The sequence below is a fragment of the Trachypithecus francoisi genome, unplaced genomic scaffold (genome assembly GCF_009764315.1).
Source record: "Trachypithecus francoisi isolate TF-2019V2 unplaced genomic scaffold, Tfra_2.0 Lachesis_group13, whole genome shotgun sequence".
In the NCBI taxonomy this organism is placed as follows: domain Eukaryota; kingdom Metazoa; phylum Chordata; class Mammalia; order Primates; family Cercopithecidae; genus Trachypithecus; species Trachypithecus francoisi.
In genome coordinates this window covers 100,048,382-100,073,863 of record NW_022681458.1, presented here as the reverse complement: position 1 = coordinate 100,073,863, position 25,482 = coordinate 100,048,382, and the positions used below count along the sequence as shown (strand labels likewise).

The 25,482-nt window shown below is 37.3% G+C and overlaps 1 protein-coding gene across 3 annotated transcripts in view; it reads left to right on the top strand.

Moving 5' to 3' along the window:
* Positions 1-25,482, top strand: part of ARHGAP15 (Rho GTPase activating protein 15) — a 653,192-nt gene that overhangs the window by 55,716 nt on the left and 571,994 nt on the right. The window lies entirely within an intron of this gene.

Sequence of the window (25,482 nt, the reverse complement as noted above, 5' to 3'; positions counted from 1 at the left end):
GTGCCTTTAGCATCAACCGAAAGTCTTACTGTATAATATGACCTCAACAAAATTGGACAGTGCTGCATAGTCAAGAGAGGGATAGCAAACTGAAAGAACTGATTTAGCGGTGTTGCCATCTAGCAAGCTTACTTAAGAATTATTTCTGATGACTTTAATTTCAATAAAGCAGGACTAATTCCTTTATCCACATTTCCATCTGTATCTTTGCTGGATGTTTGGGGATGGAACAGTCCAGTAGTAAAAGGGAAGCAGATTCTTTCCTATGTGGCTTCAAGGAAACACTGTGTATTAGTATGGGACTGGATAACTAGTTATCTAATATCTAGTTACTTTATATATTTGAGCATAAATTTAACAACCAATGATACTGATTTAAGAGACTGATTTTGTCAATCAAATGACATTTTGGAGGTAGATAAAAACTAAAAACTAAAAATTATCCTGCCTGGCTAATACAGTCCTTTTGTTGTTGTTGTTGTTTTAAGACAAGGTCTCATTCTGTTGCCCAGACTGGAGTACAGTGGCGTGTTTATAGCTCACCACAGCCTTGAACTCCTGAGCTCAAACAATCCTCTTGCCTTGAGGTAGGTAGGACTACAGGTACACCACGATGCCCAGCTTTTTTTCATTTATTAATAGTATTTATTTATTTATTTTTTATGTAGAGACAAAGATCTCACTATGTGGCTCAGGCTGGTCTCAAATTTCTGACCTCAATCAATCTTCCCTCCTTGGTTTCCCAAAGTGTTGGGAATACAGGCATGAGCCACCATGGTCAGCCAACACAGTACTTAACACAGTATTTTGCCTACAGAAATTACTCAGGAAATACTCATTTAAACTGTAGCTCAATTTCCTCGTTTTCCAAATGAATGCATAATTTCCTCTATATAATATTGTGCTTCTGCTTTCACAAAATGGGTTTAATATATGTAAAACCATTTTGAAAAATAAAATGAAACATTTTTATTAATACTTTCCTATTGAGTTTAACATTTATCCCATGCCTGCTATGTACCAAATGCTCTGCTCATTTATTTACTAGAATGGTATGGATATGGTCTCTACTTAAAAGAAAAATAATATTTTTCTCTTTAATTTACTTTATCCCTGTTGAAGTTTTCGTAGATCCCCTTGATTTAAACTATTGACACATAGATTGAAGCTTGTATACTTTGAACTTATCTTGTATTTTTCTTTGCTTCAAACTTTTGGTTCTCTGATTGGTTTTTAATCTCTGATGGGGCTGGGACCAGGTCATAATCACATGGGAGCTTCCTTCAAACCACAGTCTCTTCTAAGATTCTGCAATATCCCCTAGAAGTGCTACCCCGATCCTATAATTACTGCAATATAAGTGGCTGTCATTTCCAGGTGTGTTTCTTTCCAGTGTGTTTGAGGGTGGTCAAAATAATAGAGATCCTTGTTCCCGACAGATCCTTGTTTCATGGTTAGAATGCACTTCACCTTTGTCATGTACTATGGACCCCCATCATTAATTACTATCATAGGAAATCTATTTATTCTTTGCCAGCACCATTAGAAAGACTTCATAAACCAGGTAAAAGTGCTTTCTCTTAAGCAGAAATTTTAAATGATGTTTTGTAGCATAAAGTGACAAAATATGTATTTAAAAATTTTCCAACCCCAAATTCATTAATTTCACCAAGTGCTTCCAGCCTCCATCTTAATCCTTTTCTTCTTTAACTTTAGACCCCAAATTAACGTCTCCAGAGCTCCCTACAATGTATATTGTTTCTTGAGAGGGAAAACAAACCCCCACCAAATTCCTGTAAAGGATACTTAATAAATAGTCATTACATTCCTTCAATAACTTTGCCATTAAGCTTGCGTTGAGTTTGTGGCTAACATTTCTAAAATAATCTCAACTTTTTATTCTTATTGCTACTGAGTTGGATGTGTCTTTCTTTTTCTTTTTTTTTTTTAATTTTATTTTTTATTATACTTTAAGTTCTAGGGCACATGTGCATAACGTTTATATCATGTATAACTCCTCAATGCAATCCCTCCCTCCTCCTCCCTCCCCATGATAGGCCCCAGTGTGTGATGTTCCCCTTCCCCAGTCCAAGTGATCTCATTGTTCAGTTCCCACCTATGAGTGAGAACATGCGGTGTTTGATTTTCTCTTCTTGTGATAGTTTGCTAAGAATGATGGTTTCCAGCTGCATCCATGTCCCTACAAAGGACGCAAACTCATCCTTTTTGATGGCTGCATAGTATTCCATGGTGTATATATGCCACATTTTCTTAATCCAGTCTGTCACAGATGGACATTTGGGTTGATTCCAAGTCTTTGCTATTGTGAATAGTGCCGCAATAAACATACGTGTGCATGTGTCTTTGTAGTAGAGTAATTTATAATCCTTTGGGTATATACCCAGTAGTGGGATGGCTGGGTCATATGGTACATCTAGTTCTAGATCCTTGAGGAATCGCCATACTGTTTTCCATAATGGTTGAACTAGTTTACAATCCCACCAACAGTGTAAAAGTGTTCCTATTTCTCCACATCCTCTCCAACACCTGTTGTTTCCTGACTTCTTAATGATTGCCATTCTAACTGGTGTGAGATGGTATCTCATTGTGGTTTTGATTTGCATTTCTCTGATGGCGAGTGATGATGAGCATTTTTTCATGTGTCTGTTGGCTGTATGGATGTCTTCTTTTGAGAAATGTCTGTTCATATCCTTTCCCCACTTTTTGATGGGGTTGTTTTTTTCTTGTAAATTTGTTTGAGTTCTTTGTAGATTCTGGATATTAGCCCTTTGTCAGATGAGTAGGTTGCAAAAATTTTCTCCCATTCTGTAGGTTGCCTGTTCACTCTGATGGTAGTTTCTTTTGCTGTGCAGAAGCTCTTTAGTTTAATTAGATCCCATTTGTCAATTTTGGCTTTTGCTGCTGTTGCTTTTGGTGTTTTAGACATGAAGTCCTTGCCCAAGCCTATGTCCTGAATGGTACTACCTAGATTTTCTTCTAGGGTTTTTATGGTATTAGGTCTAACATTTAAGTCTCTAATCCATCTTGAATTAATTTTCGTATAAGGAGTAAGGAAAGGGTCCAGTTTCAGCTTTCTACTTATGGCTAGCCAATTTTCCCAGCACCATTGATTAAATAGGGAATCCTTTCCCCATTTCTTGTTTCTCTCAGGTTTGTCAAAGATCAGATGGCTGTAGATGTGTGGTATATTATTTCTGAGGACTCTGTTGTGTTCCATTGGTCTATATCTCTGTTTTGGTACCAGTACCATGCTGTTTTGGTTACTATAGCCTTGTAGTATAATTTGAAGTCAGGTAGCGTGAGGCCTCCAGCTTTGTCCTTTTGACTTAGGATTGTCTTGGCAATGCGGGCTCTTTTTTGGTTCCATATGAACTTTAAAGCAGTTTTTTACAGTTCTGTGAAGAAAGTCATTGGTAGCTTGATGGGGATGGCATTGAATCTATAAATCACCTTGGGCAGTATGGCCATTTTCACGATATTGATTCTTCCTATCCATGAGCATGGTATGTTCTTCCATTTGTTTGTGTCCTCTTTGATTTCACTGAGCAGTGGTTTGTAGTTCTCCTTGAAGAGGTCCTTGACATCCCTTGTAAGCTGGATTCCTAGGTATTTGATTCTCTTTGAAGCAATTGTGAATGGAAGTTCATTCCTGATTTGGCTCTCTGCTTGTCTGTTACTGGTGTATAAGAATGCTTGTGATTTTTGCACATTAATTTTGTATCCTGAGACTTTGCTGAAGTTGCTTATCAGCTTAAGGAGATTTTGGGCTGAGACGATGGGGTTTTCTAAATATACCATCATGTCATCTGCAAACAGGGACAATTTGACTTCTTCTTTTCCTAACTGGATACCCTTGATTTCTTTCTCTTGCCTGATTGCCCTAGCGAGAACTTCCAAAACTATGTTGAATAGGAGTGGTGAGAGAGGGCATCCCTGTCTTGTGCCAGTTTTCAAAGGGAATTTTTCCAGTTTTTGCCCATTCAGTATGATATTGGCTGTGGGTTTGTCATAAATAGCTCTTATTATTTTGAGGAACGTTCCATCAATACCGAATTTATTGAGCGTTTTTAGCATAAAAGGCTGTTGAATTTTGTCAAAAGCCTTTTCTGCATCTATTGAGATAATCATGTGGTTCTTCTCTTTGGTTCTGTTTATATGCTGGATTACGTTTATTGATTTGCGAATGTTGAACCAGCCTTGCATCCCAGGGATGAAGCCCACTTGATCATGGTGGATAAGCTTTTTGATGTGCTGCTGAATCCAGTTTGCCAGTATTTTATTGAGAATTTTTGCATCGATGTTCATCAGGGATATTGGTCTAAAATTTTCTTTTTTTGTTGTGTCTCTGCCAGGCTTTGGTATCAGGATGATGTTGGCCTCATAAAATGAGTTAGGGAGGATTCCCTCTTTTTCTATTGATTGGAATAGTTTCAGAAGGAATGGTACCAGCTCCTCCTTGTACCTCTGGTAGAATTCAGCTGTGAATCCATCTGGTCCTGGACTTTTTTTCGTGGGTAGGCTATTAATTGTTGCCTCAATTTCAGAGCCTGCTATTGATCTATTCAGGGATTCAACTTCTTCCTGGTTTAGTCTTGGGAGAGTGTAAGTGTCCAGGAAATTATCCATTTCTTCTAGATTTTCTAGTTGATTTGCATAGAGGCATTTATAGTATTCTCTGATGGTTGTTTGTATTTCTGTGGGGTCGGTGGTCATATCCCCTTTATCATTTTTTATGGCGTCTATTAGATTCCTCTCTCTTTTCTTCTTTATTAGTCTTGCTAGCAGTCTGTCAATTTTGTTGATCTTTTCAAAAAACCAACTCCTGGATTCATTGTTTTTTTGGAGGGTTTTTTGTGTCTCTATCTCCTTCAGTTCTGCTCTGATCTTAGTTATTTCTTGCCTTCTGCTAGCTTTTGAATGTGTTTGCTCTTGCCTCTCTAGTTCTTTTAATTGTGATGTTAGAGTGTCAATTTTAGATCTTTCCTGCTTTCTCTTGTGGGCATTTAGTGCTATAAATTTCCCTCTACACACTGCTTTAAATGTGTCCCAGAGATTCTGGTATGTTGTATCTTTGTTCTCATTGGTTTCAAAGAACATCTTTATTTCTGCGTTCATTTCGTTATGTACCCAGTAGTCATTCAGAAGCAGGTTGTTCAGTTTCCATGTAGTTGAGCGGTTTTGATTGAGTTTCTTAGTCCTGAGTTCTAGTTTGATTGCACTGTGGTCTGAGAGACAGTTTGTTATAATTTCTGTTCTTGTACATTTGCTGAGGAGTGCTTTACTTCCAATTATGTGGTCAATTTTGGAATAAGTGCGATGTGGTGCTGAGAAGAATGTATATTCTGTTGATTTGGGGTGGAGAGTTCTATAGATGTCTATTAGGTCCGCTTGGTGCAGAGATGAGTTCAATTCCTGGATATCCTTGTTAACTTTCTGTCTCGTTGATCTGTCTAATGTTGACAGTGGAGTGTTGAAGTCTCCCATTATTATTGTATGGGAGTCTAAGTCTCTTTGTAGGTCTCTAAGGACTTGCTTTATGAATCTGGGTGCTCCTGTATTGGGTGCATAGATATTTAGGAGAGTTAGCTCTTCCTGTTGAATTGATCCCTTTACCATTATGTAATGGCCTTCTTTGTCTCTTTTGATCTTTGATGGCTTAAAGTCTGTTTTATCAGAGACTAGGATTGCAACCCCTGCTTTTTTTTGTTCTCCATTGCTTGGTAGATCTTCCTCCATCCCTTTATTTTGAGCCTATGTATGTCTCTGCATGTGAGATGGGTCTCCTGAATACAGCAGACTGATGGATCTTGACTCTTTATCCAGTTTGCCAGTCTGTGTCTTTTAATTGGAGCATTCAGTCCATTTACATTTAAGGTTAATATTGTTATGTGTGAACTTGATCCTGTCATTATGATATTAACTGGTTATTGTGGTCGTTAGTTGATGCAGTTTCTTCCTAGCCTCGATGGTCTTTACATTTTGGCATGTTTTTGCAATGGCTGGTACCGGTTGTTCTTTTCCATGTTTAGGGCTTCCTTCAGGGTCTCTTGTAAGGCAGGCCTAGTGGTGACAAAATCTCTAAGCATTTGCTTATCTGTAAAGGATTTTATTTCTCCTTCACTGATGAAACTTAGTTTGGCTGGATATGAAATTCTGGGTTGAAAATTCTTTTCTTTAAGAACGTTGAATATTGGCCCCCACTCTCTTCTGGCTTGTAGAGTTTCTGCCGAGAGATCTGCTGTTAGTCTGATGGGCTTCCCTTTGTGGGTAACCCGACCTTTCTCTCTGGCTGCCCTCAAGATTTTTTCCTTCATTTCAACTTTGGTGAATCTGGCAATTATGTGTCTTGGAGTTGCTCTTCTGGAGGAGTATCTTTGTGGCGTTCTCTGTATTTCCTGAATTTGAATGTTGGCCTGCCCTACTAGGTTGGGGAAGTTCTCCTGGATGATATCCTGAAGAGTGTTTTCCAACTTGGTTCCATTTTCCCCCTCACTTTCAGGCACCCCAATCAGACGTAGATTTGGTCTTTTTACATAATCCCATACTTCTTGTAGGCTTTGTTCATTTCTTTTTCTTCTTTTTTCTTTTGGTTTCTCTTCTCGCTTCATTTCATTCATTTGATCCTCAATCGCTGATACTCTTTCTTCCAGTTGATCGAGTCGGTTACTGAAGCTTGTGCATTTGTCACGTATTTCTCGTGTCATGGTTTTCATCTCTGTCATTTCGTTTATGATCTTCTCTGCATTAATTAGTCTAGCTGTCAATTCTTCCACTCTTTTTTCAAGATTTTTAGTTTCTTTGCGCTGGGTACGTAATTCCTCCTTTAGCTCCGAGAAGTTTGATGGACTGAAGCCTTCTTCTCTCATCTCGTCAAAGTCATTCTCTGACCAGCTTTGATCCGTTGCTGGCAATGGGCTGCGCTCCTTTGCAGGGGGAGATGCGCTCTTATTTTTTGAATTTCCAGCTTTTCTGCCCTGCTTCTTCCCCATCTTTGTGGTTTTATCTGTCTCTGGTCTTTGATGATGGTGACGTACTGATGGGGTTTTGGTATAGGTGTCCTTCCTGTTTGATAGTTTTCCGTCTGACAGTCAGAAGGACTGTCTGTTGGTCTGTTGGAGATTGCTTGAGGTCAACTCCCGACCCTGTTTGCCTGGGTATCAGCAGCAGAGGTTGCCGAAGATAGAATATTGCTGAACAGCGAGTGTACCTGTCTGATTCTTACTTTGGAAGTTTCCTCTCAGGGGTGACTCCACCCTGTGTGGTGTGGGGTGTCAGACTGCCCCTAGTCGGGGATGTCTCCCAGCTAGGCTACTCAGGGGTCAGGGACCCACCTGAGCAGGCAGTCTGTCCGTTCTCAGATCTCAACCTCCGCCTTAGGAGATCCACGGCTCTCCCCAAAGTTGTCAGACAGAGTCGTTCGCGTCTGCACCGGCCCCCGCTGCTTCCCCTATTGGACTGCAGCTGTGCGCTGTCCGCAGAGGTAGAGTCTACAGAGACAGGCAGGCTTCCTTGAGCTGCTGTGAGCTCCATCCAGTTCGAGCTTCCCAGCAGCTTTGTTTACCTACTTAAGCCTCAGCAATGGCGGGCGCCCCTCCCCCAGCCTCGCTGCTGCCTTGCGGATCGATCGCCGCAGACTGCTGTATTAGCAGTGAGGGAGGCTCCGTGGGCGTGGGACCCTCCCAGCCAGGTGTGGGATATATTCTCCTGGTGTGCCTGATTGCTGAAAGCGCAGAATTGGGGTGGGAGTTACCCGATTTTTCAGGTGTTGTGTGTCTCAGTTCCCCTGGCTAGCAAAACGGATTTCCTTCCCCCTTGCACTTCCAGGTGAGGCGATGCCTCGCCCTGCTTCAGCTCACGCTGGTCAGGCTGCAGCAGCTGACCAGCACCGATTGTCCGGCACTCCCTAGAGAGATGACCCCAGTACCTCAGTTGAAAATGCAGAAATCACCGGTCTTCTGTGTCGCTCGCGCTGGGAGTTGGAGACTGGAGCTGTTCCTATTCGGCCATCTTGCTCCGCCAGATATCAGTCGGATGTGTCTTTCATTGTGGCTAAATGAGGGACATAAAATCAATGGTAAAGCCACAAATTACCAGATAAATTTGAGAATATGAAATAGGAATACAATCACGTTTTCTTTGATTATGATTAAAATTTAGGAATCTCTATTTAAATAATCTCTACTTATGAAGAGCAAAAATGTTTGCCTTTTGCACTATGAAAATTTTATTTTAAAAGTTATTCTGTTCAAGTTTTCTGTTTTAAAGTTTAGCTATATAGTTTTTGTTTTAAGAGTTTATAATTCTTGTTCTTGGAGGGAAAAGAGTTAATATTACAAAATTTGCTTATATTAAATATGTCCTTTTTGCATGTGACCAAAATCATTGGTTCCTAGGTATGTTTTGCACCTGATCATATCCTATGATTTTAGTTCTCCATTCCCCATCTTTGAATTGCCACTGATTTCAAATCCCTGTCTCCAAAACAATATAATGACCATTCTATGTTAGTCTATCTTCAAAACATTCCCACTTGGTCCTATATTTTATCAGCCTTCACATTTTCCTGAAAATGTCCCCTAAATGAACCACAGAGGATTCTGTGCTAAATGCCCAGGACCACAATTTGGGAATCATTACTCTGTGTGACTGATTTCTCCCCAAACACTTTGATCATTTAAAAATGATGGCCCTTGCCGACAGCACTAATGAGCAAACTCGTGCTTTGTGGTTTATACACAATGGAGGTTTACAAATGGGCTCAGAATTGGAATCCCTCTTTAGTCTTCCAAGGGGAACATTAGTGAGAGAGTTATTTTTAAAAAATTAATATTATTTTGGCAGCTTCCCTTGATTTGAATATGAAATGGTGTTAAGAAGGTGGCCAGTGAAATGATTTTCTCTTTTCTTTGTAGATGTCTGTAAACAGTGGAAATATGAAAATGTTTCTATGGACTTTCTAGAGCCAAGGATCTAGTGGCCCCTCACCCAGTAATAACAGACAAGAGGTTATTCTGCAGCTCCTTTCACTTAGTGTCCAGAAAGATAAACATAGGGTTAAATAATAGCATGTTTTTGTTTTTGTTTTTTCTGATATGGTGCTAAAGCAAATGTAAGCATTTCACTAGTTGACTATTTCTTGGGTAAGACTCATTTGTCTGTGTAAAATGCCTTTAAAGACCAAGAGGAAGACAAGGCCACAGGGAATTAGAGAAGGGCTAGAGTCTCCACTTTCCTTCGCCTTTTCCTTTAATCCTGACTGTTTACAGCCCTTAGAAGGTGCATTAGGGAGTGAGTCTTCAATCTAAAGCCTTGAGATCAGAAGGGTATGGCTTCTACTTTAAAAAGGCATTGTTCTGATAAAGAATTCAGGGGTTCTTTTGATGAAAATACTAGCTAACATCAATTGAGCACTTATTACACACTGTTTGCCCTTGAAGTTACTTCAGAAGTATTAATCTATGTGATTGCCCCACAACTCTAAGAAATAGAAGCTATTATTGTCTCCACCTTGTAGATGAGGAGACTGAGACACAGAGACGTTAAACGACTTGCCCTAAGCCACGAAGATGAGTGGTGCATGCAATCTTTGAATCTACTAGTTGCTACCATTGTAATTTTGCAAAAAGTTATTCTCTGCTGAATCATACTTACAATTCTTTTTGTATTCCACTTACATTGAAGGATCTGATTGGGAAGTGAGACTTTTCATGATGTAAATTGATGGGTGAGAGCTCTCATTTATTCAATTAGGTGTGAGAATAGCCTGGTCCCTTTCTTTTTCTTTCAACCTTTTGGAAAAAAATTTTCTTTTTAGAATGTTACATTACATTGTAATCAATATTTATGTTTATAGAAGTTAAACATAAAGTTAAGACATTAGTCGAGAAAGCTTTTGATTCAACATAGCATTTCTCTGACTTCTCTACCTGCCTATTCATCAGTTCCCCTTCCTAGAGGCAACTGCCTTCAACAGCTTTGATTTTTGTTGCTTCTTTTTTGTATTAACCTTTTATTTTTAAATATTACGCATATACTGTTTTCCCTGATTTATCTGTTCTAGGCATTATGCACTTTCTGTTACTGTAGTTTAATATCTCGTTTACACCTCCCAGCTTCTTCCCTTCCCTCTATTGTTTCATCATAGTTTTTTTACAATTTTTAGTTCAATTACTAATTGACATTATTGTTGTTTTCTAAATATTTCCAACGATGTCAATAATTATATAAACATAAATTTATTTGTATTCAATTTTCTTGGATGGAGTAAATGATTGACTTCATTTTAAATTCACTTATATTTTATCATAACTATAGCTATTTTTTCCAAAAATATCAACAAAATTGCCAAATTCCTATTTTTTTGCCAAACACTGAAATATTAAATAATGTAGTGCCTCCTTTTTAAAAAGTTTCTTCCCGTCATTCTCCATCTTCTTGCTTAATACATCTTGAACTAAAGGCTCTGTTGGCCTAACATGCAGTGCAGAACATGGAACTTCTTGTTGCCATGCTCCTATGTTCCTGTGCCTTATTTTTTATTTTTTTTTTTGTCTATTACTATTATTATTATTTGTCTCCCAGGCTAGAGCACAATGGCATGATCTCAGCTCACTGCAACCTCCACCTTCCAGGTTCAAGCGATTCTTTTGCCTCAGCCTCTTGAGTAGCTGGGATTACAGGTGTGCACCACCACGCCTGGCTAATTTTTCTTTTCTATCTTTTGTAGAGATGGGGTTTCGGGGTTTCATCATATTGGCTAGACTGGTCTCGACCCCCTGACCTTGTGATCCACCCGCATCGGCCTCCCAAAGTGCTGGGATTACAGGCATGAGCCTCGGCGCCCAGCCCCTGTGCCTTATTTCTAATGTATTTTTCCCTTGGTCAAATCCTTCATTTTTACCTAAACACTTCCCCTAGATGTTTCCAAACAAGAATATAGTGGAAATAAACACAGTTAGTCCTTCCATATCAGGAAATGTCTCTACTTAATGCTATCATTTGATTGATAATTTAACGAATTATTTAATTATAGGGGGACAATATTTTCTTCTCAAATTTTGAAAGCATTCTTCTAGCCTCCAATCAGTTTCAGAAGAGTCAAATATGATTTTAATTACCAACTTTTTGTTGTAAGTGATTATTCCCCCTTCCTCTCTCACACACATACACTATTTTTGGAAGATTTTACAATCTTTTCTTAGCCCCCGTGTTCTGTAATATAGGGTCCTACTTGTTTGCTTATTGTACTGTGCACTTGGTAGTCTCTTTCAATCAGAGGCTCATATCGTAAAATTTGGAGACATTCTCTTGTACTTCATGTTAAATTCTTTTTCCAGCTATTAAAAAAAAATTGTTCTTTTGGAGTTTTCTATTAGGCAGATGTTGAACTTCCTACTTTATTCTCTGATCTTTTCTTTCTTTTCTCTCTCTCTTTTTTTTTTTTTTTTTTGGAGACAGAGTCTCATTCCTCATTGCATCCTCTGCCTCCCAGGTTCAAGCGACTCTCCTGCCTCAGCCTCCCAAAGAGCTGGGATTACAGGCACGGGCCACCACACCTGGCTAATTTTTATATTTTTAGTTAGGATGGGGTTTCACCATGTTGGCCAGGCAGGTCTCGAACTCCTGACCTCAAGTGATCTACCCACCTCAGCCTCCCAAAGTGCCGGGATTACAGGCATGAGCCACCGTGCCCGGCTTTGATCTTTTCTTTCTCCTCATGTCTTAGCTTTTCCTGATATTTTTGGGTCACTTACTTTTTCCTCCAGAAATTTACTTGATTTAAAAAATATATTTATATTTTTACTTTCCTAATGCCACTCTCATTTATTATTATTTCTGTTTTTATGAACTCTATATGTTTTCTTATCCCAATTATAGTGCTAATAGTTTTTGTTTGTTTCTTTCCATCTGTTTCTTGTAATATTTCTGCTTACTTTGAGTTTCTTTCTGTGTTTGCTTATTTTGATATTCTTATTTCATTTCACAACTTTTTCTAAAGACTGTAAGCTTCATGAGAGCAGAGGGTGTTTTATTCAGCACTTGAAACAGTGCATTGCACATATTATTCAATGCTGTTATTCATACCATAAATATTTCCTTAATTATTAGTTGTAAGTTAGTAAGTAGTTAATGTATAATAACTCATACCTGCCTAGTTGCATTTTTAAAAGAGGCATTTAAAATGCTGGTTAAAATTACCTTGTGTTTGGAGCCGGGGCACTGGACTTCTTGACTGACAGTCTTCTCTAAATCAATCACATGATTAAGCTGACTTTTCGTTGGGGATATCCAAATTTTAGTGTCTGCAGGACCTGGGAGCCATTTACTTCTGCTAGAGAAGACTCCTCCAAATTTCCAGATGAAGGGATATATTTTTGCCTTTGATGGATCTGGGAGGTTGACTGAGGATGGGGACTAAAAGTCTTATTGCTAATGAGGTAGATTTTAATCCCCTAGTTTGCAGTCTCACACTCACCTCTTCCCTCTGCAATGTCAAGTGACTTTGAGTCTAGACTCTAGAAGCTTCCTTGTTTAATCTTGTCTCATGAAGGTCTGGGAGCTATCACCTGACTATTTGCAATGGGTGAGTAAGCCTGGGAGTCTAGCCTTTCTGAATGATGGCTGTTGTAGGCAGTCTTGACCATGTCTTCCAAGGTACCAGGCACTACCAAGTGATCAACCTCTTGGATATTCTGTAGCGAAAGGCAAATTTGTTAACTTCTTTGTCATTAATACCTTCATCCCCACAACTGCAAAGACAGGTTCTAACTTCTTTTATTTTACAAATTCATTACAATGCTTTCATACACCTTCTATCTTCCAAAAATTTCTGAGACATATTATTCTCTTTTGTTTACATTCACATTCTCTATGAGTTTGTAAACATAACACATTTTGATTATTTTACTGTGATATCAGTAGGATTCCAATAGGTAGGGAAGATTAAGATAGATGATCAATGCACAACTTTCAACTAGAAATCTATCCTAACATCTTTACCTCAGCTAATGTAATATCTATAACAGATCATAACTAAACATTGTTTTCCAGTTTCAGGATTCAACAAATAAAAATTCATAACTACTTTTGAATGAATAGAGTGGTAAACACAAATCTTTAGTCTACTCATCTCCCTGATTTCCGAAGTATTGCTATCATTATTTCACCTTAGATAATGTTCTAAATGGTTATAAAAAAACCTTATCTGAAACATGATTAAAATAGAAAATAGGCACTTGATTATATGTAAAATAACAGAGTAAAAGTGTCATAAATATTATTCCATATCTTAATCTGCAAACAATACAATGTAAAGGATAGTGAGCTAACAGGTATTTGTTGAATATCCACTTTGAGAGGCAGTAGGTACAGCATTTGAAAGTTTTGGGGACAGAATGCATGAGGTTTTTAATCAGATGAATCTGGGCTAACCAATAGACTCTGACTCCTACAAACTTTGCAACGTTTTCCCACTTGCCTTAGATTCATCATTGATGCAGCTGAGGCAATGATCATAACTACCTCATAGCATTGATGGAACATGGTACTTGTTAAACACTATTGGCTCTAGAACAAAATAACCTGTGTTTTAATCCCACTTGTTACTTAATAGCTGCTCTCAGTCTAGCTCAACTTCCTTCAACGCTGAATTTAGGTGATGTAGAGGAGTAGATTTTAGTCTTTCAGTTGGTGAGATAATAAGATTTAGATTTAGATAATGAGAGTTTTGACATTAGGCTGATGCTAGAACAGGACAAGACTTGGGAATCATGGGAGGGAAAGATATAGTTTGTGTGAGACAAATTATTGAAAGTCAGAGGTGAGATTGGGATAGGCAGAATTTGAAGATGATCTTAAGATTCCTGCCTCCTGGTGAACATGCCCTGTGTACTCCCATCTCCTTGTGTGTTTGAAGGTTTTTCTAATAAAATGCTTTCAAATGTCTTAGAAGAAAATGGTTAGAATTTCTTTTCAAGGAAAGAAATAAATCATTTCAAAAGAGTTTATAGAAGCATGAAAGAATTTCATAAATATATTGGTTTAATGATAATTATCAATTTACTAGAATGTATTTACCCATTTACTGGAATATCAGCTGAAAGATGAATAATACAGTTGTTATGGGGAAGATCATAATTATGAAGGCTTATCAGGTGCTCTAAGCTATATATGTATTAATTTTTAAATTTCTTTTACAATCTTATGAGGTATAAGTACTATACCATGTCATATTTTGATAAAATAGAAGTACCAAGAGGTTAAATAATTCATTCAGAGGATAAATGATAATAGAATATAAGACAATCTAAAACAATTATACACATAAGTATAATTCTATTAGAAGCAGAAATGTATCTATAACTATATTCATATCTGTATCTATCTATCTATCTATCTATCTATCTATAAATATTTACTTTTTTTGTGATGGAGTCTCACTCTTGTCACCAAGCTGGAGTGCAGAGGTGTGATCTCAGCTCACAGCAATCTCTGCCTCCCGGGTTCAAGCGATTCTCCTGCCTCAGCCTCCCAAGTAGCTGGGACTACAGGTGGGCGTCACCACACCCAGCTGATTTTTGTATTTTTAGTAGAGACGGTGTTTCACCATGTTGGCCAGGGTGGTCTCCATCTTTTGACCTCATGATCCGCCCACCTGGGCCTCCCAAAGTGCTGGGATTACAGGAGTGAGCCACCATACCGGCCCACCTATCTGTATTATTATTTCCAATCAAAAGGTCAGGTTTTTTTTCTGTAGAAGAGGAACCTAAGCTCCAAGTATTATATATGCTACACAGGTCAAAGAACTAGTATCCAAGGTAGGATCAGTTATTTCAATTAAAGACTCATTGTGGGGGGTCATTTTGAAAATTCAATCTTATTTCAGTAAGAGTAGATGTCAAAGCTCCTAAAAGAAATTATGGAAGTCCACTTGGAAAAGGCTTGCAACTGACTTGGTTCATATTTTAAAAAGAATGATGAATATGTTTCTAACAAGGTATCTTAGGGTAAAGCTATTGAGGTTTGTGGTGAATTCAAATAAATAATAGGTCACATATATAAAGAGGTACAATATAAAAGTTGAAAGGCCAATTCCAATATGGTGTTATACACTATGCTAAGTATTGCAGATTTAAAGATGAATAAAACATGCCCCTTGCCCTCAAGAGTCCCTTGATAGGACATCTGCTTTTCTTCGTTTTCAAGAAATTAGTTTTATGTGATTCTTACTGTTACAACCTTGGGATGTGACAAGCTGTGAGACAAATGATTTATCAGGGAACTTTGATAGCTAAATCGTATCACATTGATCAGATTAACGAATTTTAGATCAATCTACTCATTCTTTTTTCTATTTTCACCAGAAACTCCTGAGCTAACTCCCAATTTAGCTTCAAATAATATTTTTTCAACTATTACTGATTTACCTCTTCTTTGACTAGTTCTCTTTTAGAATACATCTAAGTAAGTGGTGCTAACCTGGAGGTAAATGAAGGACCCATCTTTTATAAAAATGTGCTGCCTTGAAGAATTTCTTTGACAGAAAAAAACGGCAGACTTTCTCTTTTAAACCGTATGTTCTTACATTTCTGATATCTGGAATCAACAGCTTGCCAGAAACATTTCCAATCAAAACCCAGACTAACCCATAAAGGTGTCCAGAGAAGTCTGTTCTGATTACTGAAGATGTTGAACTAGTCTTGACTTCAAACAGTAGATATTTCTACACTTTAGTGGTATATGACAGCTCTATTCATTCCACAATGTCAAATTCTTTGGTTTTGGCCATTGGGTATTTGTGCACTTCTGGCTAGGGAAGCAGAGAAGCCTAATTTGATTCTGGAGCCAAAAGTTTTTAGGCCCTGTTCCTTTGGAACTTGGACTGGAGAATGTTGGCACTGTATAAAGACTAGGACAGATCAAGTAGTCACACATAACTAACTGACTCAACAGAGCATATTCAGAGAGAAAGATCATGCCTGCACATTGGATAACCATTCTCCAAGGCAGACTGACAACACCCTGAATTCAATCACCCTTAAATAAACACACAAGGAAAGCACGGCTTTAACATACCTTCCGGCACAGCTCTCCAATACTGCCTGATTGGGTTTAGTGCCATAGGCCAGGCTGCAGATGCAGCCATTACTGTTGTTCTTACTTATGTCTGTCTGCTGTCTGCTAACAAGCATTCATATGCTTTGGATCATTAAAGTCACAACCTCCTATGCCAATCTATTCCTCTCCATGGGTTTGCTGTAGATTAGAAAGAGAGATGCTATTTCTGTTTCTTTTTCTTTCCATTAAGACCTCCAGTCAGGGTTATTTCTGAGGTCTGAATATCATAGCTTGCACCCTTGCCCTCATTGAACATATAAATTGTGCTCCCATTAAGCTTGTTCTTTTTGCTTGATTTATTTCCCTTGCTGTTGTATGTGCCTTTTCAATGCAAGGCAAATGATTTGTGCTGGAACTGCAACAGACAAAAGTGCTGTAACTTAAGCTGCTTCCTGATGCCACTGCTATCTATGAGAGGTCTGCTGTACTTACACCCATGGTAAATATCTTCTGACAGACTCCAGGTGGTCAGGATTTTCACAATCCAACCCATTTCAGTGTTAGCACTTGTCATGTGGGGCTCTGTGAATTCTCCCCTTTCATCTTACTGTTGGTGGCAGGTTGGATACATTTGGACATACCGTACAAGGCCACATGTGTCCACAGGTATAATCGAAGGTGGAGAAACACAAGTTTCTCTTTCAGGGAAGCACAGAGGACAGATATTGTACAGAGAAAAAAAGAAAAAAAATTTGTCACTTGTAGTATTATGCAGGCTGCCCATCTAAACCCATCATTGCCTGGCACCTACACACTAAGGGCAAGAATCCAGCCAACTTGTGAGTGGGCACCATGCCATTTGAGCAGATGGGCATGGAAGTCGGCAGCCAGTAGACCATGTATGTGCATCAACGGTGGGTGTTGAGGGCATGATTCCCAGAGGAGAATGTCCTAACAGCTGTCTGGCCTGAGCCAACATACTTACGACCAAGGAAAAGTGCCATCCTTCAATCCTGCTGAGTTGGATTAACCTTCAGAACTAAATCTGCTTTTTCGGCAGCAGAAGGTGAGTTTAGGGTCTCTGAAAACCTCAAAGAACAAGTGAAGAAAGGAAACTGGGAGGATACAGTTATTTGCTATTGACTAAAGATACTGAGGACATTCAATATGCTTATTTTAAATCTTTGACTGAGAACCTGTGAATTCTTGAAAGAATGTTATAATTGTTCAAAGTTTGGCTTCCCACAATACTGTTAGAAGTGACCTTCCAACACAGGCAGACCATTTTCAGTGAGTTAACACTTTTCCACCTTTGCATTAAGAAATAGTGATGTATGAAGAAAGGTGTCAGTGGACTACTGACAGCTGACTGTGGGTAGATACCTTTGTCAAACTTGACATATCATGGATTAAATTAGATATATTGTGGGTCAGAGCTTTCATAAAAGAGAATTTCTTCTTCAGTGATGGAACATACACTTGAAGAAGTAAGAAGTAAACTTCCTATTTCAACCAAAGCCTTTCTGGGCAATGGAAGAAACATTTATATTTGAGACTGAAAATTAAGCCTGATTCTAATTTAAGAATTTCCAGACAGTTAAACATCATTAAATTAGATAGAAATTGTTTCTTTCAAACATAGCCAATGGTGATTTGACAATGATTTGTTTTATTTGGTTAGGAATAGGTAGATAATTTTAGCATTCAGATCCTTAATTATTTTCTATGTTGTTTTCTTATGAGGTATTTGTGAGGTAGTTCTTGGTATTGTATTCTGTTGTCTTAAATCTTTTATTTTAAATATAACATATGACTTGAGTTGTGGCGACAATGTCAGTTTGGTTCAAGATTACCCACCTACATTTTCTTAATCTACTCCCTAAACTATTTCATTTTGTTTATATCAAGAGAATAAGTGCTTATATTATTGGGGGTGAAAGAGATGAATAAGTTATTTTATCTGCTAATGGCAGGAACTATAGCTTTGGCTTTGATGAATTATATAATGTCTTAGATCTAATACCATTAGTAATACTATGAGTAGAATAAAATGTTTATATGTCTATTTTGGCCCTGAGTTTCTCATTGTACCAATTTAGAAATTCATGACTAAAAAATAAGTGATTCTACAGAGAAAAACCAAGAAAATTACATTATCCAGGCATCTCTGAGTTTCTTGGCTCTGGTGCTTCTTATCTGAAAAGCCGATTTGAAGGCTAAAATTGTGGTATGTCCAGGTACCATATGAATGACCCCTCTCAGTCTGAGAAAACTTCTAGAGAGAAACAATCTAGTGAAAATATACAAAAAAGATAAGGGAAAGCTAAAGGGAATGGTATTCAGCAATAAGCAAGAAAATGTGTGTATGATCTATAATTTTTATTTAAATAGTAAGGTCACGAGGTAGTTTGATTTTCTTTGTGGAACACATGTGTTTTGGACTAAATAAAGCAGAGAAAGAATATTAAGGAGTTAGAATAATTTTAGCAAACCCTTCCCGTTGGCTATCTGGGATACAGGAAAATGTGGTTGAAGCTGACTTTAACTCAGCTAGACTTACCCCAGGAGTGAGAGGCTGGTGGGTATTGCAGGTGACGCAGATGTTTACCAAAAAAAGATCCACGCATTTTTGAAAAGCTGATAAACTTTTATTTGTCCTCAAGAAGGTTTTTTAATCATTTCCTTTCATTTTGTGCAGGGGATAAAAAAGAAAACAAGAGAGTGTCAGATTTCTGACTGACAATAACATACAATCAAAAGAGGCTTAGGGAAAAGACCCCCTCCCCCCAAAAAAGAGAGAACATTTGTTTCTGGATGTCCACTATGGCAATTGAATGATATTGTGGGCAGATGGAGGAAAGTGGAAATGTGAAACAGTTTACTTATCATACATTAATAAGGAACAAAACAGAAAAATTGGGTCTTTCTTTGGTTTATGATATTTGCTCCCATTAGGATTATGAAAAGATGCATTTAGATAGTGTTAGAATAATTGTGGGACATGGATAAATTTTATATGTGTTCACAAATAGTTAAAATTAGAAGATTAACTGTAAAGAAAAAAAAAGCTTCACTAACTTTCCTTAATTTCTGATTGTAATAGCTTTAAGAAATAGAATTTGGCAAAATAAATGAAGATTTGAATGTAAGAATTGGGATACACCAAAAAAACTTTTGAGAAGCTGTAAAGATAAAAACTAAACTTAACCACGGATTTATTTCTGCTTTTCATCCAAGTATCCAGGGACGTTGCTAATGGGAGGTACGCCTCAGAAACGTACATGTCTGTGAAAATGTTGGAACAAACTAATGCTTTTCTTCAAGTGATTTTATTTCAATTCTAAGCCACAAGATATAAACTTTCATCAAAAATGGTAATCTATTTAAAATCAGAGCTGTGTGGAATGTTTCATGTTTATGTATAACTTTCATAGTAGACCCTCCTACACAAGGAAAATAATATGCCCAAATTCTGTTATTTTTACAGTATGTAATATATCACATACTAATCCCGCCCATCAGTTTCATATCCTTTAAATAGATATAAATGAAAAAGGAATGGAAGAAAAAATGACGACACTTTGAAAAACTGACTTTTTAATTCCTCTTTTTGGAGAAAAAGATATCTGAAAAACTTAATTATGATCTATATCCTAACAAGAACAAAGAGAAATTTGAAGGAAAATAGGCATTATATATTCAGAATACTATCTTTTTCCATTTTGCTTTGCACAATTAGAAAGCTAAGTACCTGGGGAGGGGAAGAACAGAAGTAGAAAGGGAGAGAGTGGTGGGTGGTGATAAATAAGGAAAAACACAGATTTTCAGTAATACTAGGTTCAAAATAATCCAAGTCAGAAGAAATTTATATTTCAAGTTTTTTCAATGGTAGTTACAAATCATTCCTATTTGCAGGACGTGATAATTCAATAGGAAATAGCACCATTGAAAACAAGATTGCCCACATGCAGTAAAAGATAAGGTCGGACTTTTTTTTCTCCCCAAAAGAAGGGTTACCATCAGTTCAAACATTTATTAGGAAAACTCAGTTACTTAATATGCAGAATATTGTAATAAAAATAATTTAAGACATAGTTATGCCACCTTGAATGAAACTCTTAATAAACAGTTCAGAGAAACAGAATTGTCAGGGCCCCTTCTCTTTTTATAAAATATTGCAAGTAAGTTAAGAGGTAGAAATTCACAAAATTTTTCAAATGGGAATTTTAGCATGATATTGAAACCAACATTCCATCATTTATAAATATAAGTACTAGCAAAATAAATGAGGCTGTTAACATTTAATTATGCAATAGACATATATACATGTTCGCTTCTGTTTAGAGGGGGGACTTACATATTATATAAAAACACTTGGAAACAAAATAAAAGAGACTCATATAAAAATAATACATTAAAGCTTCTCAGAAGCTTTACAAAAATGCTTCTGTTTTTGAGAGAAAATAATTTATTGAAATAAAGTTGTATCAAGCTACTGCTAATATTATTCTTCTATTCAAGTTTTCAAAATTCAATAATTAATGAACAATTCTAGCAAAAGTGAAAAGGACTGAAGACCAAATGTTGGAACCCTCCTTTGTCTGCATTCTGAAACTTAATCTAAGCAACTTGAAGAATAAAATGTAGGGTTTTGATATCAGATACATTTAAAAAGTTCTGAGATTGTTGAGGAAGACTTTAAACTACTGTTTAAAATGAAATTCTCTCTGCAGTACTGGTAGTAGAGATTTTATAACATAAGCAAGTATATTTTGATCACCTACTATTAGAAATTACTGACATATGGATGTACTAAATGTGAAATGTTTTCTGGGTAGAAATAAATGGTTCATAAGGACATCTAATGTTTCAAGCTGGAATATTTGTCAAGAGTGTGTCCCATAATAACTATAAAATTATCAGATAATAATAAGCTATTAATCAATATGTATATAAGTACTATAACATTTTCTGTTATTTGTACTATGGCTTAGGAGAGACTTTTTTCCCTTCAAACTTACTTGATGAGATTTTGGTTGACCCAAGTTTTCTTTATAATTATTATTTCAATTAAGTATATTATGTAAAGACAACCTGAAATATCCTAATTTTTCCTGATATCCATGCAAACCAATTAAGCCATTTTGGATCCAGAATTTCCTAAATCATAAGTCTCAGTCAACATAATCTGATTTGGAGTGATCACATATTTCTTGGCCTAATGCTTTACTGAGAACAACATTAAAGCAAAGACAGGTGATGAAAGCTCTCTTTTTTCGACATCTTCATAACCTGGTTGAAAATGATAGATTGGCTAGTTTATTGATTTAGGAATGATCAGCAATATTATTTTCCCTAAAGGAGTATTAAGATGATTCATAACAGATTTGAAGCCTGATTTCTAGCGTCCTGTATAAATGTGTACAAATTTATAAGTCTGACTCTAAATTTCTACCTTAGAAATAGTCTTTTATGCACAGGGAGGGTCTCAACTTTGAAGCTCCCCAAGAATTTAGTGACTGCTTACACACACACACACACACACACACACAGACACTTATATTGCTGGAGAAACAATAAAGTGTCATAGTTGAGCTTATTCTTAGATCTCAGTTAAAATACCACCTATGCCTTTCATTAGCTATGGATTTTCAAAGTTACTTAAACTGTATTTACACTTCGATACTTATAAAAATGGTTAGTATTATTAACCTTTTCAGGTTTGGGTGAGAATTAAACATGCTAATAAATGCAAAACATATAGAACCATGCCTGGCAGACAATAAGTACTCAATAAATGTTAGCATACAATATTACCTTTGTATACATTTCTCAATTTGCATTCTTATTTGTACCATGGACTCAACAGGCCCCTTCAAAGGTGAAATAAGTATGTGTTCAGTTTCTGTTTTGAGTCTTCTGATTTAAATTTGTTTCCCAAACTATAGTCATTCACTTACTATGTTTGTGAGTTTTTTCCATATTTCATACCATAAATTACTTATTTAACTATATTATTTAAACTTAAATAGCTTTATTTTAAAATAAAATATATTCATATCACTAGTAAATGGTTTTGGTGTGATACATTTTTCTATGAAACCTTAGGGTTTTATAATTCATTACAATGAAAACACTCATCAGTTAAAATAATCTCTCATGCCCCTAATAATATGTACACCACACATTTCCAAACATTACCTTAAACAAAAGCTTTCTATAGGTGAGTGGAGGGGAATATTTACAGACAATATTTAGAGCCCATAAGAATTTAGTAGTGGTCAGATGAAAGAGGGCATGGAGTTAGCCATAGAATAAATGGTCCAACTGACATAGTTAAAGGCCGCGTGCCCACTCATCAATGTTGTGGAGACATTTACTTGCTACTTCTCTAACACTTAAAACTTGAGATTCTTTACTTTCCAGGAGAATTACTTTTGCCCTAAGACTGGAAATCTAGCTGGGTTTTAAGGAAATAGAACAAAAAACCTCCTTCCATCTTGGAACTCTTCCACTCTTGAAAGTTAAATATACGACATATGTATGAAATTTTCAGTGGAGAGTATAAATCTTAGTATAATGAGTAGTAATTAAGAGTAGTACATTCTAAATGTATAGCAAGATAAAATAAATTTCTGTTTTTAAAGAGGTTTAGATACTAAATGCATATGTTCTTCCACTCCTGAGAAGAAGCTGAAGTATCAGTGGATAATTAATAAGTCTGAATTTTGGGTTTCTAGGATCACTCCCATTAACTAAGTAGTCTGCCCTCAGTTTCCTTATGCATAAGACCTTTCATTTAGACGTTAATTGAGCATCAATTATGGGTAACATATTTAAGGTAATGCTAGCAGCTGTAAGATCCTCTAAAATAGATGGAAGTTCCAAAAAATAGAAGCTTATTCTCACTTATGTAACAGTTAGATGAAAGTTTTCTGCAGGAACTCCCTCTGCAACTTTTCTCTTAAATATAAAATTATTCCACAATAAAAATTTACTAAAGAAAACAAAGTGAGTTTTACTAGCCTATGTATGGTTTTCCCCACGTGGTGATTCAGAGTCCAAACTCCTTCCATCTTGCATCTTCATGCCTCCATAGGGCCTTGTTCATTGTTTTCCCAGCCAGGGTATGAAGAAAGAGAGGACATGGAGGGGAAACACTTGCTGGTTAATAGCCTTAGCCAGGGAGTGGCTGGCATTGTTTCTGCTCACATCCGTTGGTCTGAACTAGTCACATGGCCACTCCAAACTGCAAGGCGGGCTGCGAAATGTAGCATCTAGAAAAGAGGATGAAATTTTGGTGAACAGCCAGCCTGCCGTTCAGCCCTCCCTACCCTTCACCATATAGCCATTTATACCTGTTTCCCAGCACTTAGCAATCCATCCATCCACCTCCCTGAAGGACACAGCCTAAAGTCCCATCCAGTTACAGCATCAAACTCAAGTTTCAGAATCTCTAGTGATAAACAGCTCTCTCCGTAAAGTCCAGGTTTTGCGGGAGGAGTGGGGAGACAGCACAGATAAGTGATTTAGAGCTTGAGATATAAGTTCTCTCTACCACTTTCCCCACTGCATCAAATAGACAACAATGCAGCAATAACTTGGTACCTGGGAAAAACAAACAAACAAAAACCTTTCTCATTTGTAAAAGAAAAAATAGGTAAACAGCCAACAGTCACTGGATCAAAACAATAATTAAATCCTACTGGTCAGACTCTGTGAGACAACTTCCCCGGAAGTCGAGACAGTCCCTGGCTCTCCTTTCTGAAATTCCCCATGGCCACTGTTCTCCAGGGTTTCTCACCCTGCTTTCTGAAGTCTCTTCCTTCTCAATTATCTCCCATAGGCCACCTGTGAAGCAAACATTGGGGAGAATTATCTCCTTAGATTTTTACTTTCTTCATAACCCAGTTTTCATAGAGCAAATGTGGGGCCCCAGAGTTGTATAGAGTCATAGAGTTTTTAGGCCCGGATTCTGATTTTTTTTTTTTTTTTTGGTAAAACAATTCTCTCAAAATCTTCACAGACATTGATCTAATTCCTTCAGTCAGTTGCATGTGCCAGTAACCAGAACTAAAAACAATAAAGTCCTTGCCTAGACATAGTACTCAGGCCTGCTTTATTTCTTTAATTTCTTACACTGCCCTCTCTCCCTCTTTCTCTCTCTCTTTCTCATCCTCCTCATGCCCCTTCTTCCTTCCTTCTCTCTCTCTCCATGTAAATATGAAACAATATTAATGAGAGCTTCTGATTAAATTATAAAACAGTATAAGATTTGATTGTAAATTATCTTTCTCTTTTTGTTTCATTGTAGAATCTGTCTCTCATACTTCAGGGGAAAGAACATTAAGATTTCTTTTAGGCCGGGCGCGGTGGCTCAAGCCTGTAATCCCAGCACTTTGGGAGGCCGAGACGGGCGGATCACAAGGTCAGGAGATCGAGACCACCCTGGCTAATACGGTGAAACCCCGTCTCTACTAAAGAATACAAAAAACTAGCCGGGCGACGAGGCGGGCGTAGTCCCAGCTACTTGGGAGGCTGAGGCAGGAGAATGGCGTAAACCCGGGAGGCGGAGCTTGCAGTGAGCTGAGATCCGGCCACCGGCCACCGCACTCCAGCCTGGGCGACAGAGCCAGACTCTGTCTCAAAAAAAAAAAAAAAAAAAAAAAGATTTCTTTTAATTTGTTCCAAAAGCACATAAAGAAAGTGTGATTTTTGAGTATTTAAACACATCTGGTTAATAATAGAAGACATGAGACTTAATAGAACGTTGATTCTGAAAAAACTGAGCTCACATCATCAACAAAAAACATTTCAATATGAAATATTTTGTCCTAGTTACAAATCACCTTGAAACATAGAGGTGTGAAACAATGTTTTTATCATGCTTAGAGTCTGGCCAAAAATTCAGATGAAGCACGGCAAGAATAGCTTGTTTCTACCCAACAATATATTTGAGGTCTCTTCTGGGAAGTTTGAAGGTTGGGGAAAACTCAGTGGCCAAAAGGCAATCACCGGGAGTTCTTTTTTCAATTTAATTTTTTTTTTAGAGTGGGATCTCACTCTGTTGCCCAGGCTGGAGTGCAGTTGTATTGATCATAACTTACTGCAGCCTCGAAATCCTGGCTCAAGTGATTCTCCCACTTGAGCCTCTGGGGTAGCTAGGGACTGACTATAGGTGTGTGCCACCATGCCTAGCTAATTAAATTTTTTTTTTTTTTGTAGAGTTGGAGTCTCACTATGTCGCCCAGGCTAAGGCTCTTTTTAAATTTAATGTTCCATTTTTTAATTATCAGGGGTACATAATGGGTATATATATGTATGGAGTAGTGTGATGTTTTAACACGGTCTACAATATGTAATAATCAAATCAGGATAATTGGGGTATTCATTAACCTGAGCATT